The following is an 11864-nucleotide window of genomic DNA, read 5'->3' on the forward strand; positions in this document are numbered from 1 at the left end:
TCTTGTCTAGTTTACCATTCAAAAGTTTAATACATTTAACAATGCCCAAGGTATTGCTAACCTTTCCCTCAAACAACAGAAGGTTCATAGAATATATCACTAATGTGATCTTTTCCCTATGTTCCATGTTTTCGTTCACTGGTATTTTAGCTCAATTTTGTTTTTAAGCCATATAGATATTATCATTAGCTATCGTCAGGTTATTGTTTCTTACATCTTATTCCTAACTGCTGGATTCATTCTTTCTTGATGAAGTATTTTCTCCACTTCATCAAGAAGGAGGAGATTTAATTCTCCGTGGATTAAAAAAACAATCCATTCTAAAATAAAGATTTTTATATTTTGCCATCTGTAGTTTAGATGAAACTTATACAATTCACAGCCTATCATAATCTAATTAAGAGCATTTTTTATTGGTGTAACATATAATTTATGACATCTTATATCCAGTGAAATATGGTAGTTCACTTAGTAAGGTCTATGAGCAGAACAACTCCCAGACACCGTATGTATAAAAGTATCATTATTTCCCATTCAATCATTACTTCTGAGCATGGAAGGTTAATTGACAATCATTTTCCCCTAGCACTTTGAAAACACTATTCCATTTGTTTCTAGTGTCTATTGATGCTGTCAGTATAGTTGTCATTTCTTTGTAAGTAATTTATCTATTCTTTCACATAGCTTTTAAGATTGTTAAGACATACATTCTGATTTTTTCATAAGCTTTAAAAAATTTTTAATCCTGGAGAGTTCCTGAGAAAGTAAAAAAAAAAAAAAACCTGGAGGCTTCAAAAGTAGAGCAGTTCAGAAGATGATCATGTCAAAAGATGTGGTTATGGTAATGGTGGCTGTGTGATTAAGGGATTTGATCTTCAGGAGGTTAACAAAAAAGAGAAACTGGTGTAACAGCTGCAATGTCCAGGTGAACTCAGAAATTGCCTGGAGGATGACATGAGGTGTGATAAAGACAAATGCTGAAATCGCTTAAAATATTCAATGCATGAAGAGAAAACTTTGAGGACTTGGTAAAATTAGAGACCAAAGATAGAGGAAGGAAAAGGTTATGTAACTTTTTGATACAAGGCTCTAAGGAGCAGGTTTTCTCTTGTGGATGAAGTAGTAATGACTTCAGGCAACATGGAAAGAATTACAGCAGTCTGACCATTCACTGACCTAGAAAGAATTTCTTAGATGAGACACTTCTTATTAAGATTTTCTAATCCAAAATCTAACTTTTTTTTGACTCTACACGATTAAAACTTCCACTCAGAAAAACTCAGGCACCTAATTATTCCTGGTATGTTCTATGTTTTTAACTTAGCTTTAAGACTGATATGCTTATATAAGTTATTTTTAATTAGAAAGATTGTATTGGAAAAAAGTTCAGGATATTTCATATTTCATAAAATTTACATTTTTGTATTTTTATAAAATTCATATTTTTAATGTTTGTGTTTGGTTTGGGTTAACTCATTTTAAGGAGCTATCACTTTAATACTCTACTTTGAGATGGCGATCCATGTAGAATTTCCAAGGAGAATTTCATTGCTGCTTTTATTTATTGCTTTGGGTACATTTACATTAATAACGGGGATCTGTGTTATAACAAGAGACAAGACAAATGAAACTTATTAAATACTGTTGTATTACTAAACATTCTTTTGCTTTTGTCTCTCAAGGACTTTCCCAAATTCAACACTAAAAAAATGATTATCTAATATAGAGATAACTTTATCTACTAAAGAAAAGATTCTACCCATGATTCCATTTGTTCCCGAGTCATTGGTGACTGGCAGAGGTACAGGCTTGTGGTCTGTGGATACACTTTCTACCAAGTATATTTCTTTTCTTATTAGTGACAGAAATTCTGTTGCACATAATTTTCCAGAATAAATTACTTTCACCTACTTTCATAATCTGGTGAAGCAGGTACTCCCACTTACTGATCTTAGCTTAATATTGAATGGGCCCCCTACTCTGGGCCTGGCTGCTGAATCTGAACTGATACTCAGATTTCAAAGCACAAACAAATTCTATTAAGAGTTATATCTAAAGTATCATCAGTGGCACATTCTCCAAGTCTAGCCTTTACCTCTTGAGTCAACTCCTAGATAATTCCCTAAATTAATATTAAGAGTAAAACACACGTTGAACATCCAATCTCTCAAATATATATATTTTTATAGATTTCACTTAATTGCTTCTTGCAAGTTGTATTCAATCACAAAGACACAGTCCTTTAGCTTTTGTCCTTTATTAGTGTATCTTCCCTGGAAAAACGTATCCTATACAAATTTGTGATCTTCTACTCACTATAACTTAAAAAGATTTCTGCATTTTCTCCATGGTAACCACATTTTCTGTATGTCCTTTTATTAGCATTTTCAACCTACTTCTTTACAAATATTAAACATACAGGTAAGTCAAAAGTCAGAAATAAGCACCAAGACAGGAAGTGCAATGTAAATGAAAGAAAAAAATGATGTAAGACACTACTTGTCCCTACATGAAAGCCAATGCCATTTGTTTGAATTAGATAGAGTTAGGTACTTTTGCTCAGGATCATAGTTTGGAAGTTTGAGGATCTTTACAGTTTTAGATGCAAGCTTCACTGAAATAAAACTGGATACACAGATATATATTTCAGTCTTTTAGTTTGGGCAATGAAAATTAGATGGTGCACAATGAATCTCTATGCCAAATATCTTTCTTCTCTTGACTTTTGGCTGACGTGTTGCAAGCATTAGTGATTTTTTATGTGTATGTATGTGCATTTGTGTTCATAAACTTGTCTACTAGTTATTACCTTGAAATCTAAAAATTTATATTGTATTGTTGCTCAGAATTACAAGAATAATATGTCTTGACATAAACAGATGGAAAAACATTCTGTGCTCATGGGTCGGAAAAAAATAAATATTGCTAAAATGGTTATACTGCTCAAAGGAATCTACAGTTTCAATGCTATTCCTGTGGAACTACCAATGTCATTTTTCACAGAATTAGAAAAAACTTTTCTAAATTTATATGGAACCTAAAGTGAGCCTGAGTAGCTAAAGCAATCTTAACCAAAAAGAACAAAGTCTGAGGTATTACATTACCTGACTTCAAACTATACTATAAGGCTTTAGTAAACAACACAGCATGGTACTGGTACTAAAACAGACACAGATCAATGGAACCCAGAATAGAGAACTCAGAAATAAAGCCACACACCTACAACCATTCCATCTTTAAGAAAGATGACAAAAATAAGCAATGGGGAAAGAACTTCTTGCTCAATAAATGGTACTGGAATAATTGGCTAGCTGTATGCAGAAGAATGAAACTGTACCCTTATCATTCACCATATACAAAAATTAACTCAAGATGGATAAAGCATATAAATGCAACTCCTCAAACTATAAAAATTCTAGAAAAAAATCCTAGAAAATACCCTTCTTGACTTCAGCCTTTGCAAAGAATTTATGTCTAAGTCCACAAAAGCAATTGCAACAAAAACAAAAATTGATGAGTAGGACCACTACTTGGGTGACTAGACCATTCCTACTCCACACCTTGGCATCATGCAATATACACATGTCATAAATCTGAATATGTACCACTTGAATCTAAAATAAAAGTTGAAATTTAAAAATGACATCTTTATTGTAGATCATTTGCAAATATAAAACCCAAAGAGAGAAAAATATAATTCTAATACTCAGGGATAAGGTTGTTAAAATATTTGTGTATACATTTGGCAGTGAGAAGGATCTTTTAAGATTGTTTTTCACTATTTTATTATCTTTAGTAATACCATTAAGTATTTAATCCTGTCATTAACTTTTTTTTCTAAACTGTTTTGTTATGTACTTTGTATACTATGTATGATGGATCATGTTTTTCTTTTCTTTTTCCTTCTCTATTAAGACATTCTGGTACCACAGGGTACAATTGAAGACTCCAAGTAGGATAGGTTATAAAAAACTCCATGTCTAGTTTCCTTTATATAATTTCCATACTGCCTAATACAAGTTATTCAATATCATCCAAAATTGTTTAATGATTATGATACTCTTACTTACATTCTTTTTAACACAATGAAAATGAGATCCTCAAGTCTGCTCATACAAAATGTGTCTAATTATCTTTGCAAACTTCATGTTAGTATTGAAAAAACTAAATGTCTCCAAGACATTTTAAGGTCAAAGTTATCAACTTTAAAGTTACGACTTTTATTGAGACTTTGAAGTTCGTTTCTTTCAATGAACTGAATTTTGTCAAAATTACTGAAAATATGGCAATAATTAATAACGGTGTAATGAAATTTGTAATTTTTGAAATCTCCCCAATTGTTTTTTTCTGGCAAGTGTGACTTCCATGATAAGAAGCAAAATATTGTGAAAGACCAGTGTGGCAGCCATGGCTGTGCAGTGTTCAGGATTGCCCATAATAGAGAACCTGCTGTGAGGACTTACTGGAAAGCCTCCAGCTGCCACATCTTTAGGATCCACTGCAGCATTCATAAAGTCCCTACTATAACTGAGTCTCTATCAGTTAATGACATAGCACTGTGGTGAAGCTAGCATCCAGGTTTCCTTGGCCAATGAAGCACCCAACTAACGCTCAACTTTTGCTCTGTGGTTCCCCATTGGCTTGGTCAAGCATCTCCTAGAGTTGTACAGCAGTCTGGGGTTCCTGTTACTTAAGCTGCTTCAGTCTTCCCAATCTTTCATCATAGGAGTTAGACCCGCATCCTGGTCTGAAAGCCTTCCCTGCTTTCCTATTCACTCTCCCCTTTATCTTTCACAGAAAATTCCCCCGATGAACTACTTATGCTTCTTATTCTGTCTTGGTATCTGCTTCTAGAAGACCCAAACTGATACAGTTTTTATGAACTTAAATGGTTGTTCATGATTACAGTGGTCTATTTGTTGAGGTGTATGGCCAATACTATTTAATAGATTGCATTTATTATTTTGTATTCATTCAAAAATAACTGTTTCTGAGTATATAAAGCCAACATCAAGAACAAATTTTCATGATTCAAAGAACAACAAAAATTAACTTTATCTCATTAATGGACCTCACCATTACAGTCAGTGAGAAATTCCTTCCAATTGCTAAAAAATGTTGTAAGCAGATGTTTCTTGCATTGTAACTTAGAAACTACCAATGCAGGCTCCTGGATAATGAGCAAGAAACATGTTACAGGCCTGAGGGCTAAGCATCAAGAATTCTGGTCACCACAGCAGTTGCCAAAGTCTGAGAGGAGACATTAGGAAATCACATTCACTGTACTCTCAAAATACTATTAATTCCAATGGTTTTGTGGTCAAGGAACTCTCATTTCCTGTTGACAATTTAAGGAGGCTGTAAAGATCTGGCAACATAAAATGAGTTCTGTATGTAGCCAAATTACTACCATTACAGTTCTTTGTAGGGTAAGAATATACTTCAAATGCATCCCCATTAAGACACGTTTTAAAATACATAAAGTCCATCAGGAATAGTTTTATCCATAAATGTGAAATATATTTCATTCTATACATTTAAAAAGAAAGAAGAGATAATCTACATGTAGTGAACAGAGACAAGGAATTAGAATCAGGAGAAACATATTAACTCTTTATAATAATTCTTTGTTCAAAGAGAAGGATTAACCAAGAGATGCTGAACAGACATGGTGCTTCAAAAATCTGTTTTCAAACTATTGGTAGGGGAGCAGCAAAACCACTCTCTGGAAAACAAAAGGCAAGCTTGTTTACACTTGACATTTTCCTTTCCATTTTATCCAAGTCCAAAGACGCTCAGTCAATTACCTGCCATGTTCAAGTCAATCCTGCTTAGATATTGATCCCTGTTGCTGGCTAAACAAAAGCTTACAATTGAAGCAAACTTTGTCCCTCAAAGTTATGAAGCTTTTGCTTTGTCCCTTTATTGTTCATATGTCCCTTCTGACCATGTCATCTCCTCTGCACCTTGTTGCGTAATATATTGTAGGAGAGATTGGGATAGATAATCTCCACTGTGTCTCCATGGAACATGCACATTTTCCATAATAACACAGTACATTACAATTGTTTGCTATGAATCTGTCATCAGAGGCAGTGATATCCTCAAGAACAGGCAACTGTATTCTATTCAATGCAGGTCTCCAATGCCTTGCCTGGTTCCTGATCAGCACTTGATAAATGGTTGTTGCAATTAAGAATCACCAAATACCACAATTGAACCAGATGGTCCAGACAGTAAGCTCTCTTTTCTAGAGAATGTATTTCCATCAAGTAATAGAGTCTAATTAAGTAAGTTGTATTATAATCATGTTTTGAGATGTGCTTTCCAGCTCTAGGTCTGCATTTGACCTACTATATTAACTTACTTATTGAATGTAACAGTGAGAGTCTTGCTGGTGCAATAGTGAAGGTGCCCTTGTGAGCACCCAACGGTAAGCCAGACAGCAGAGTGCTGAATGTTTATGAGCTCACAATAGTTTGGTGACATATGCCTACACTGAGTAAATGCAGAGTAATTTATTTAAAAATAAGCTTTGAGAAGGAGTTGTTCAATATTACTTTTCACCTTTCTTATAATCTCAAAGTAGATTTATTTTTATTCTGAAATTTCTTAGGAAATATATTTCAAATAAAGTGTTACATTACTTTGTAGAAGAAATTACCTTTGTGTCATATGGTCAATATCTATGAAGCCCAAAATGTGGACAAGAAGCCTCAGATATCTGGAAAAATGACTTCCTTTCAAAGTTTTGAATTTTAGTACTTTAATGTTTCAAGTTGAGAAATTATAAGACAACTCCTTCTTTCAATAATTATATTAAAATCTTATAGCTGTCACCATGGAACAAAAAACCCCTTTAAGTAATATTTTTTTCGAGAAGTCAGTGCCTACGTTTGATGTTCATTTTCTTGCAAAGATAATAACTTTTGCTCATTTACAAACCATTTTCAGTAGACTATATCCTGTTTAAAAAATTCCAATTCATTAAATATTTCATTCAATTTCTGTATCAAATTATTGCATGGAAATAAAAATATTTAAAAACCAAAATTATCATGATCTGCATATTTTCTATATATAATTTATAAATTATATGTTTATAAATTTGCATTTAGTAGTTCTAATGATAAACCTATAGGGTAAATATTATTATTTCTATTTTAATGTTGGAAAACTGATACTCAGATATTTAAGTGACTTCAACATCTTTCAGGTTGTAATTAACAAAATTGAGATTGATTTTATTATTTTATTTTTTTCAAAAGTGAATGTCCTCAACCCCTCTTGCTTAATAATTTGTGGTATAATGTAAAACATATAGACTATGGACAGAAAAGTTTGAATTTGGATCAGTAAGAACTGAACATTGAGTAAAAATTTTAAAATACCTTTAATTGTTCAAAGACCAAGATGGATTTTTGTAAAACAGAATCAACTTAATACAATGTATGTTTACTGTTACATATAGAAGGACACACAGATTATCACTGATAAACTAATATTGTGCTAATTTCTTTTTTGTTCAATTTTTCTTTTTTACAACTGTCTGTCCCTGATAGCTTTTGTTAAAACCGTGTGGCAATCCTAGTTGATCTGAACTGAAATAAGAAAAGCTTCATGAGAAAATAAAAAGCTAGACCAAATAAAACACAGACTGAAATGAAAACAAGATATTTTAGGAGAATGGTCAAAAACCAATGAATTGGTCCAAAATGTAGATAAAGGAAAGTTCATTTAAAAAAACTGATGGATAATGCAAAAGTTAGATGAAAATAATTAAAATGTATTACTCTCATGGTAGTAAATATGACTTAAATATAAAACTTTTGGGACCTTTACAGTGGAAGTTTGTTTCTTAAATTGTTAAACACAATGATTTATACATTTAAACATTTTAAATTAACCCAGTATCATTATTAATTTTAGCAATATAGGATTTGTTTTCTGCTCCAACCCAATCTGGAAGTGTCTTTTTCTGCAAAAATAGAAGTGTTGCAAACACTCCTCATCAATACAATTTAGACAAAACCCAGGGATAGTTTAACAAGTTTCAGGGAGTCCATCTACAGCTACGGAGGGAAAACATAATTTCCCACCATAAAAAGTAGAAGCGAGCGTAGTGCAGGGTGTTTTAGATAGAAGGAAAAATCCTCCTGGCAATATATTTGATAAAAATTATGTACTTAAAGTAACTTTTGAACAGTTGCAAAAGCAAATACCGATTATCTTTTGTAAAGAGCACATGTGCTCTGAAACCAAGAAGGCAAATCCCAGTTGCTACTGCCCTGGGAGAAGAGCTGTATGAGGCACACAGAAGAGAATGAACATCACCCACATGCCTTTCATATATTTATAACTTCCCATTTCATGGTCAAAACCAAAAACATCTTGACAGTAGCTACTGGAGTGAGTAACTTGACTTGGTGGGTTTCCCCGACTCTGACAATTAATGTCAATAGTCTGATGGCAGAGATACGTGGTAGTGTCTCCTTTATACCCAAAGGGACTTGTTAAATACATGCAATAAAAGCTTACAGAAATACACAAGGCATTATTAAGTCATGCATTTCTCATATGTAAAAACTTCTGATCTTTCTTATTGTTTATTTTAGAAACTTCATGCGAATGGGAAGAAATTGGGCTGAATGCATTCACATAGTATAAGATACTATTTAAAGAGACAGCATAGGCAAACATGAAACTGAAATTTTCATAACAAAGAAAAAGATAAAAGAAAATAGTTACCCTTTGTTTAGTCTCTGTTAGAGAACAAATACTCATAATTAAACTGTAACTGGAATCAAAATGTAGTTTGGGATAAACAACCTAACTGGCCTCCAAGATAAATTACAGTACTCATTTCTCTATTGTTGGTTTGTTCTCTCCAGTTTCACCAGGAAGCAGGACTGTGGGGATTCTGTACTTGTATGTCACCACTAAGCAGCTTCTTTCATGCCAACAAGCTTAGCAACTTGTTTGAGTGTGGCCACTTGCACACCATCTGGAACTACTTCACATTCTTATTACAGAAAAAAAAAAAAAAAGAAAGAAAGAAAGAAAGAAGAAAGAAAGAAAGAAAAAGAAAAAGAAAGAAAAAGAATGCATGATGCTGCTGTGTTGTCTTTCATTTGCAGAGTTTGCTGGGTGTCTTCCTGACTCAGGTGTTCATTCCTCCTGGAGTCACCCAACCAGCCATAATATATCTGACATTAGGTTCAACCACAGAATTAGTCCCTAGAAATATGTGAGTTCTGAATCTTGTGACATTCCTCTAGATTTCCAAGAAAAAAATAAGTAGTTTTACTTTTAAACATTTAATTTTCAGTCTTTTGTGGGGTTTAATCTATATTCCTCAATTTGCTGTAATTTTTATAAAGATAGATCCAATTTGTGAGGAAATCTGACCAAGGAAGTTTGTTCTAAAGCAGAAACAGCTTACATGGTATGTGTTTTGACTTTTAGTTTGCAATGGGTTGGGATGGAGTGTAGGTGGGGTGGGGGTGGGATAGGGAGAGGGTGAACAGTGTGTCCGTAGAGAGATGAAGCTCTATTTTAATCAGGGATACCCCTTTCACCAAAATATTTGTTGGTGCTCTGGTAGAAATACTAGTTAGTCGTTTCTTAGGATAAACTAAAATGAAGAAACTAATAAAAAAAATGTTCTTAGGGCCGGGCGTGGTGGCTCACGCCTGTAATCCCAGCACTTTGGGAGGCTGAGGTGGGCAGATCACGAGGTCAGGAGATGGAGACCATCCTGGCTAACACGGTGAAATCCCGTCTCTACCGAAAATACAAAAAAATTAGCCGGTCGTGGTCGTGGGGGCCTGTAGTCCCAGCTACTCGGGAGGCTGAGGCAGGAGAATGGCGTGAAGCCAGGAGGTGGAGCTTGCAGTGAGCCGAGATCACGCCACTGCACTCCAGCCTGGGTGACAGAGCGAGACTCCCTCTCAAAAAAAAAAAAAAAAAAGAAAAGAAAAAAGAAAAAAGAGGTTCTTAGGTTAAAGCTTCATCTGTTTAAAATTTGTGGAAAACATATCTATTCATGACTATAAAATGTAAAAGTTTTAGTACACGCTTAACATTTTGATCTATAACTAACATTGAATAGCTTAATACAGAAAAAGAAAACTTTTGATTATATAGTGCTTATAGGATAATGAAACCTCCAGGTATTCTCTTTGAAAATTATTGGCCTTAACTCTTCTGCCAGATTTTATGATTGTTTCATTTTCATACCGTTTCAAAGAAAAGAAGAGACCTTCTTTCTTGTTGACCTCCCTAGAGTAGGTGGTCAGTAATTAAGGCGCACGTGCCAAACAGGACCCAAGGACTTATTTTCATTGGCATTCATGCTAGTAGACTTCTCTTGAGAGAATAATCACCAGCTGCATTTTGCAACATGTGAGAATGTGTGGGTGGAATAACCACTTCCCCACTTATCTTTTGCTAGTCTCAATATCACTATGCCCCACCTGGCTCACGAGAAGAACAGGTGCTACGAGCTAGACTCACCAATTGTTTAAAGGATGCTAACCCCAGCTGGGCCCACAGCCCGGTATTTGGTCCAATATCAGAATACGGGAGGTGTTATAAAGTGAGAAAAATAAAACCAGTATTTATTGAGCAGTTTATAGCTGTGAGACAGTCTTTATAATCTTCAGATAAGTTAAATAACTTTTCCAGAATGACAGAGTCATAACTAGTTTGGGTGATTTGAACCTATGGCTTCTAACTCCAAAGTCTATTATAATTTCACTATATATATTTCCATGTCTTCCTAGAAGAAAACAATTATTACTTTTCAGAAGAAATCCCTTAAACTGTTATCCTCAGCAAGCAGTGCTCCAAAGGTTGATAATTTGTCATAAAAGAAGTGTTTTGTGATAAACTGTTTGGAGATCTGTGAGTTAAAATTCAACCTCTCCCCACATAGACTTCTTGGAGCCTTTAGTAAGGAAGGATGCATTGAGAATCTTTGAGAGAGATCAGGATGGCTAATTTATTTTCATGTGATGAATCTGTTAATACCTCCTTGAATCTGTGTGCTACTGAATGCCATGGGAACTGCTTTGAAATGTCTAGGAAGTCCATTCCACTTATCATGGGTGAAAAATGACTTTGTACATTTAGATAATAATTATAAATGATATTAAAATAATCATTTATGATATGAAAAAATAGAATAAAGAAAGATTATTTGTCTATGCACTATAAAGCTTATTAATTGAGTTTGAGGTGACCTATTTATTTGGTATTTGAATGTGACATCTTTATTTTCTCAACAAAATTTTAATTGGCAATGTGTTATCATGGCAACAAAACTTATCACAATTTCAAACAAAGAATGAATGTGTAAGGACTAAAGAAAGCTTTTTGTGAATACTGTTCTACTTGCAGGAAACTGTTAATTTATTATTAAAAGACAATTTTTAGTGCCTACAATAAGCCATCCATGGTAGTAGATGTAGAGTAGAACTTAACATGGCCTTTGAGGGGCTCATTGCCTAAATGGAGAAACAGGCTTACTACAACGAATAAAACAAACTCCTTTTGAGAGAAGGTATCAGCCTATGTTCCCAAACTAGTCCATATCGGCAGCCTATATTACATAGCCAATTCAATGGTAACACCACTATTCTTGTGGCCTGCTGAGGATTCAGTAGAAGTCAAAATTTGTCATGAGTTTTCTGTGTTTGAGGCAAAAAGTATTCCTCATTCCCAGTGTTCTTGGTCATTAATGATCTTTGTAAAAATTTTGGTCAGCTAGTTATTGGTTTGTAGGCATTTTGTGCGCCACACTGAAAGGTATAGGTGCTCCTTCATCTATCCCTTGGACCTGGGTATGGATGAGGAGCCCAGCC

The sequence above is a fragment of the Colobus angolensis genome, unplaced genomic scaffold (assembly GCF_000951035.1).
Source record: "Colobus angolensis palliatus isolate OR3802 unplaced genomic scaffold, Cang.pa_1.0 Scaffold23, whole genome shotgun sequence".
Classification (NCBI taxonomy): Eukaryota; Metazoa; Chordata; class Mammalia; order Primates; family Cercopithecidae; genus Colobus; species Colobus angolensis.